This window comes from Mycteria americana, chromosome 6, assembly GCF_035582795.1.
Source record: "Mycteria americana isolate JAX WOST 10 ecotype Jacksonville Zoo and Gardens chromosome 6, USCA_MyAme_1.0, whole genome shotgun sequence".
In the NCBI taxonomy this organism is placed as follows: Eukaryota; Metazoa; Chordata; class Aves; order Ciconiiformes; family Ciconiidae; genus Mycteria; species Mycteria americana.
Window position 1 is genome coordinate 28,993,298 of NC_134370.1, and position 7,790 is coordinate 29,001,087.

Consider the following 7,790-nt stretch of genomic DNA (forward strand, 5'->3'; position numbering starts at 1 on the left):
TGTTTTCCGCCACTGAGGTGGGCCTGTGGCTTGCGCTCCCGTCTTGCCTGGGACTTCGGTAGAGAGGAGGCCGAAGCCTTCCCCGCAGGCTGTGTCCCTTGCTGCAGCCACCAAGTAAAACTGCCTGCTAGGAAAACAAAAACAGTATTTACTCCTCCTTGTCAGCTGCCAAAAAGCCTGAGTTATCAGAGGGAATCACTGGCAACAGTCTTGCACTGGCAGGTGGTGGAACAAGGGGCTGAACTGTTCTTATCTTGGATAAACCTAGTCAGCACTGCAGGAGGTACAAATAATTAGCAGTCTTGTTTGTGATTAAGCCCTAGGCAAACATGAAAACCTGTAACAAAAGCGAAGTCTTTTGTACAATGATTTCCATGGTAAAGGAAGAAAAAAAAAAAAATCTGCTGGTAGAAGGCACCATACGGGTCTTCCAGGCAGGGTAATGCAAAATGAACTCTATCCCAAAATATTTCACCTAGGAGAGGATGCTAATTGCCTGTGAGCAAGGGGATTTCAACAGCAACGGTTCAACCTCCGAGGCTGCAGAAACATGTAACTTGGGAGAGAAACTGAAATTGCAAAGAAACAGGCCATATGTGGTTTTGAGTTAGAATTAAAACTAGATGAGATGTGAGGGGGTGATGGGGTACAATCAAGAGGGCAGTTGTGTTGCTGACTGGGTCTGTTACCCACAGCGCTATCTGTGCAAATGGTTGGCAAAATGCTAGGGGAAGAGCAGCTAGGAGCTGGCTTTTTAAATAAAACCTTTCCTAGGAAGCATAAAGCTAGATGAATATTTTCCATTTTGGGTTAACTACTTGGATTAATTTTACAAGTACTAGACTTCATTCTTCCTAACTCAGTGTTGCTTTAGTGTGATTTCAAGCTGGAATTGGTGATACATATACTGGAGCAGATGAGGTCTCATGCCCTGTCCTAGAGGCTGGGTTGTGGGGTCAGTATCTGGCAAACACCCGCTCCGGCAGTTTGTAACGTGTCTGTCCGGACGTCCGCATCCCCTGGCTCCAGTTGCTCATTGTATGTTCAAGACTTCACCCCATGCATTGTCAGGTCACCTTGTTCTTTACTTGGGGGGGAAAACTCCTCTCTGACTGACTTAAGAGGTGGTGTAAAATACATGTGAAGGTAGCTGGCTGTATAGCTATGGGAGGATGTAGGAATCATACCAGGGCTAAGTAGCGTTGAGAGAATTATTTTATATTGTTCGCTATTTTAAAATGGAATTACATCTTTGTAATGGTTTGCAAATAAAACCTCCATGCACATTGTATTTCAGACTAAGTTAATGTGATATTGCAGCATAGTTATTGGATTCAATTGATAGAATTAAAATAACTATGTTAGACTGTCAAAATACTTTCGTGCTGTGTGTAATGCTCAATGTTGCTTGCATATACAAAGCTAAGGCCAGTCATGACTTCATTGCTCAAACTAGGCTGTGTCTGTGCTAGGCGATGCAGCTAAATGCAGAGGTCCTGTTTTTTTCACAACTGCTATGGACCCACAGCTCTAACTGAATTCATTGACATCTGCATGTGTCCATCGCTGCTTCCTATCAGGACTTTAATTTGTTCCTGCCCATCAACAAACTGTTTGCAAAGAGTCTTAGGGTGTTGTAGCATTGACACAAACTAATGCAATTAGACATATTAGACACTGGTTTCTCTGCAACCAATTTTAAACAGCATCCTTGCTGTAGCTTTAAAGGTCACTGTTGATGGAGCCTTGCATTCGCAAACACCAAGCTTAATTTGTTGTCTATTTTAATGTATTGTCCTGAAGTTGTTGAGTTTTGAGAACATAGAATCTATTAAGAAGCTTAATAGAGCAGCTCATTCCAATTATAAGAAATGTATTGGTGGAGAAAATGGAAATGCATGGAAGATCAATGTATTAAGCAGTTGCCTGAATGGAGGAAACAGAGGAAATAGATTAAAATTAATTCTCTTTAGTACAAAAAAGATATTTGCTTCTATACAGTACTAAAAATGTTGGGTTACTTATATTGTAGCGGATGATAAAGCATTTCTATGCTGATTGTATAAAATCAGATAAAAAGCTATCCACAACTTTCTCCTTCATCCATTTCTTTTTCCCCAAGATATTGCTGGGTGTAGTTGGATTTGTTTTGTCTTTACCTTTTTTTTTTTTCCTCTGGGTTATGTTTTCCTATTTTGGAGGTTCTTAAATTCCTACACTGGAAGACTGTTGTACTGAAAACTTACTTGGCAGCAAGATGACTTAGCAGCGAACCCAAGACAGGTCATCTGTGAAGATGCGGTCTGGAGCAACTGGCTCTTTGGCTTTGAATTTCTGTTGCTAAATGCCAGGTTTCCTAGATGCAAAATCAGGGTTTCAGACTATGGCCTAAGGACATGGGCATTTGGATAGTAATCCCAAGTGAATACTGCTGGTTTCCTTCATCAGTGGTGTCTAAAGGAAAAAACAGGGGACGTAATTTTGACTCGAATCAATTCTCTGCTCCCGTTTGCCATGTGGCACAACTCAGTGTGTCATCTGCTGTGGCAAAAACTCATGGGGAGGCAGAGGAGGGGGTAAATTCATTGAGCCAGTTTTCGCTTTTACTACCTCATTGAACTGTGGCCACAGCCCTTCATGCTCAGTGCGATCACCATTCAAACACAGATGTTTGAAGAATGCTGTTGTAATTATTTTTTACTTACCGTTAAGGACAGGTTTCATAGGAACTATGAAACAAACTTATGATCCATAGAAATTAAATATTAAAACCTAGTTGAATTATTTACAGTATCATCCATTTACTAATTTCACCTTTTGCGGTATAAACAGGTTGCCATTTAAGCTTCATTTAAATTATCTGTGGGTAATATCTGTGAAGGAGTTCCCAAGATTTTTTCATGAACGAGAAGATTATAGCCTGAATGTAAGCAAAACAAGGTAAAGACTGGCTAACTCAAAAGTTAACTCAAACACAAATTGTGTATTTGCAGTAGGTTTTTACTTTGAATTGTCTGAACAAATTTTTTTCTTGTTTCCCCATGAGAAGAGCAGTCGGAAGGACCTCGAGACAGAAGTCCCACCACCGTGTCATGGGAAAGAGCTGAAAGAGTGATCATGAACCTGTTGCTCTGCCTTGCTGGAGCTCCTTCCATATGACTGGGGGAAGGGGTAAAACCACCGTGCCAGAGATGAAGCAGGCTTGTAAGTGCATATATTATAGTTGGGACTGAACTGAAACGTGCTCATATTTTCCCTCTGGGATTTGCACCAAACCTGGCATTTCGGTGCATGAGGAAGAACACAGCTTTTGTGCCACAACAGGGCACAGGATACAAAGATAGGTTAAAATAACATTATCTGTAGCTGAAAATCACTTCAGTCTCATCAGGCCTGCTAAGATTGTCTCAGGTCTTCTCTTTCTCTGGTTTGACTGTAAGATCGTAAGTTCCTTGCTTTGTTTTTCTTTGGTTATTTTTCTTTTTTTTAATAATATATATGCCAGACAAAAACAGAACTATGTTATAGGAATTCTTCTTTATGCACAAGTTTTCAGCATGTGTTCATAGTGTTGTATGCTCTTTCAAAAATTATCAAGAGAGGCTGCAAATCTTACAAGGCTGCAGACTGCTACAGATTCAGAGGTCTTTGGATCATGCAATACTTTCTAGGGCACATTGTTCATTACAGACAGTAATCAACGCAGGGAAAGAGATGGATTATTGAAGATCTTGATAGATGACTCTGTGATCTGACACTGGTCATAGCTTGAAAAGAAAGATTGAAATCTTTGTTCCTGAAAATGTTAAAAACCTGACTTTGATGGGATTGCTTGTCCGATTTAAATTAAAAACACCTTTTCGGAAGAGAATTAATTTCCAGCCTACTGGAATGTGGTTTTTTTTTAAATTATTTTATCCAAATTTTCCTGCTTGAAGGGGGAAAGGGATAAAACAAGGCTTGCTAGAGATAAGCCTGAGGGTGGCACCCCAATGTTTGAGGGCTTCTCCCCTCAAAAAGGTGGCAGGATCAATAGCCCAACTGAAGTGCATCTACACCGACGCACACATCATGGGCAACAAACAGGAGGAGCTGGAAGCCATTGTGAAGCAGGAAAACTATGATATGGTTGCCATCACAGCAACATGGTGGGATGACTTGCACAACTGGAGTGCTGCAATGGATGGCTATAAACGCTTCAGAAGGGATAGGCAAGGAAGGAGAGGCAGTGGGGTAGCCCTGTATGTTAGGGAGTGTTTTGATTGTCTAGAGCTTAATGCTGGTGACGATAGGGTTGAGTGTTTATGGGTAAGAATTGGGGGGAAGGCCAACAAGGCAGATATCATGGTGGGAGCCTGTTATAGACCACCCAACCAGGACGAAGAGGCAGACGAAATATTCTATAAGCAGCTGGGAGAAGTCTCACAATTGCTAGCCCTTGTTCTCGTGGGGGACTTCAACTTACCAGATGTCTGCTGGAAATACAACGCAGCAGAGGGGAAACAGTGTAGGAGGTTCCTGGAGTGTGTGGCAGATAACTTTGTGACACAGCTGGTGAGTGAGCCAACGAGGGAAGGTGCCCCGCTGGACCTCTTGTTTGTGAACAGAGAAGGGCTTGTGGGTGACGTGACGGTTGGAGGCTGTCTTGGCATGGTGATCACAAAACGACAGAGTTTTTAATTCTTGGAGAAGTAAGGGAGGGGGGTCAGCAGAACTGCTACCTTGGACTTCTGGAGATGGCAGACTTTGGCCTGTTTAGGAGACTGGTTGACAGAGTCCCTTGGGAGGCAGTCCTGAAGGGTAAAGGAGCCCAGGAAGGCTGGACATTCTTCAAGAAGGGAATCTTAAAGGGGCAGGAGCAGGCCGTCCCCATGTGCCAAAAGACGAGCCGGCAGGGAAGAAGACCGGCCTGGCTGAACAGAGACCTTTGGCTGGAACTCAGGGAAAAAAAGGAGAGTTTATGACCTTTGGAAGAAGGGGCGGGCAACTCAGGAGGACTACAAAGATATCGTGAGGTTATGCAGGGAGAAAATTAGAAGGGCCAAAGCCCAACTAGACTTAACCTGGCTCCTGCCATAAAAGACAATAAAAAATGTTTCTGTAAATACATTAGCAACAAAAGGAGGGCTAAGGAGAATCTCCATCCTTTATTGGACACAGGGGGAAACATAGTGACAAAGGATGAGGAGAAGGCTGAGGTACTTAATGCCTTCTTTGCCTCAGTCTTTAAAAGTAAGATCAGTTGTTCTCCGGGTACCCAGCCCCCTGAGCTGGAAGACAGGGATGGGGAGCAGAATGAAGCCCCCATAATCCAAGGGGAAATGGTTAGCGACCTGCTACACCACTTAGACACACACAAGTCTATGAGGCCGGGTGGGATCCACCCAAGAGTAGTGAGGGAGCTGGTGGATGATGTGCTCACCAAGCTGCTTTCGGTCCTTTATCAGCAGTCCTGGCTAACTGGGGAGGTCCTGGTTGACTGGAGGTTAGCAAATGTGATGCCCATCCACAAGAAGGGCCAGAAGGAGGATCTAGGGAAGTACAGGCCTGTCAGTCTGACCTCGGTGCCAGGGAAGGTAATGGAGCAGATCATCTTGAGTGCCATCACACGGCATGTAGAGGATAACCAAGGGATCAAGCCCAGCTAGCATGGGTTTAGGAAAGGCAGGTCCTGCTTGACCAACCTGATCTCCTTCTACGACAAGGTGACCTGCTTAGTGGATGAGGGAAAGGCTGTGGATGTTGTCTACCTAGACTTTAGTAAAGCCTTTGACACCATTTCCCCCAGCATTCTCCTGGAGAAACTGGCTGCTCATGGCTTGGACAGGCATACTCCTCGCTGGGTAAAGAACTGGCTGGATGGCCAGGCCCAAAGAGTGGTGGTGAATGGAGTTAAATCCAGTTGTCAGCCATTCACAAGTGGTGTTCCCCAGGGCTCTGTGTTGGGAGCAGTTCTGTTTAATGTCTCTATCAATGATCTGGACAAAGGGATCGAGTGCACCCTCAGTAAGTTTGCAGACGACACCAAGTTGGGCAGGAGTGTTGATCAGCTTGAGGCTTGGAAGGCTCTTACAGTGGGATCTGGACAGGCTGGATCGATGGGCTGAGGCCAATTGTATGAGGTTCAACAAGGCCAAGTGCAAGGTCCTGCACTTGGGTCACAACAACCCTATGCAGCGCTACAGGTTTGGGGAAGAGTGGCTGGAAAGCTGCCTGGCAGAAAAGGACCTGGGGGTGATTGTTGACAGCTGGCTGAATATGAGCCGGCAGTGTGGCAAAGGCGGCATCCTGGCTTGTATCAGAAATCGTGTGGCCAGCAGGACTAGGGAAGTGATTGTCCCCCTGTACTCAGCACTGGTGAGGCCGCACCTCAAATACTGTGTTCAGTTTTGGGCCCCTCGCTACAAGAGAGACATTGAGGTGCTGGAGCGTGCCCAAAGAAGGGCAACGAAGCTGGTGAAGGGTCTAGAGCACAAGTCTGATGAGGAGGGGCTGAGGGAACTGGGGTTGTTTAGCCTGGAGAAGCGGAGGCTGAGGGGAGACCTTATTGCTCTCTTACAAGTACCTGAAAGGAGGTTGTCGAGAGGTGGGGGTCAGTCTCTTCTCCCAGGTAACAAGTGACAGGATGAGAGGAAATGACCTCAAGTTGTGCCAGGGGAGGTTTAGATTGCGTATTAGGAAAAATTTCTTCACCGAAAGGATTGTCAAGCATTGGCACAGGCTGCTCAGGGACGTGGTTGAATCACCATCCCTGGAGGTATTTAAAAGATGTGTAGATGTGGTGCTTAGGGACATGGTTTAGTGGTAGACTTGGCAGTGCCAGGTTAATGGTTGGACTTGATGATCTTAAAGGTCTTTTCCAACCTAAACTATTCTATGATTCTATCTGTTTCCAACATTCATCAGTTAAGTAATTTAAAAAAATCTAATTGTCAATAAGTTGTTTATCCCAGTGCTATATAAAGCAATTCACTTGGATTTACAAAAAGGCTTTTTACAAAGTTCATTACAAAAGGCTCTTCAGGAAACAAACAGATCGTGAGTTCAGCCCTCCTCCCCCCATGATGCTCCATCTGTCTAGACTATATCTATTCTAGACACATAATAACCTTTGCTCACATCCAGGAAGGAACAGACTTTCAAAAATTACTCCCAGAGTTGAGCTGCATATGTTTTTGGGTAGTTTTATATTCTATAAGGTGTCCTTTCTGGCAATAATGCGGTGAAAACATATGTAGACGTGTCAGGAAGATTCCCATAACAATTTTACTTTGCAGAATCCATTTACAAATGTTGGACGTTGTACAACTATTGACCTTACTTGCATTGTAGCTTTTGGTTAATGGGGCTGGTCCCTGAGGACAGGGTACCGCATGTGTTTTGAGAGCAGTAACATCTTCTAGGGCTCTTCTGTCTCTTGAGGAGATGGTCTCTGCAAACTCCACAAAAATCAGAGCTTGGCTTAAAATGCATCTTTCCAGAATGCAAAACTGATTTGTACAGCTTTAGTGTTAGTGTTTAGGGAGGAACAGCAAACTGCTGAGACTTCCAGCATTGAGTTTCGTCTTGCCCTGATTAGGAGAGAGTAAAAGTGTTTCCACCTGTTGGCTATTTGGCTGCCCACGTAGAGGAGAGCCCTCCTCCCACCTGCCCTGCAGAGGTGGTGGCTGCACTGGTGTTCTCCTTGCAGACTGGCAGGAGCAAGGTCTGGTGAGTCCATAACTGACCTGACACCTCCCAAAGCCTCAGCCCTGCTCTGACTTCTCCACCTTGTCTTGCACTTGGGCAGT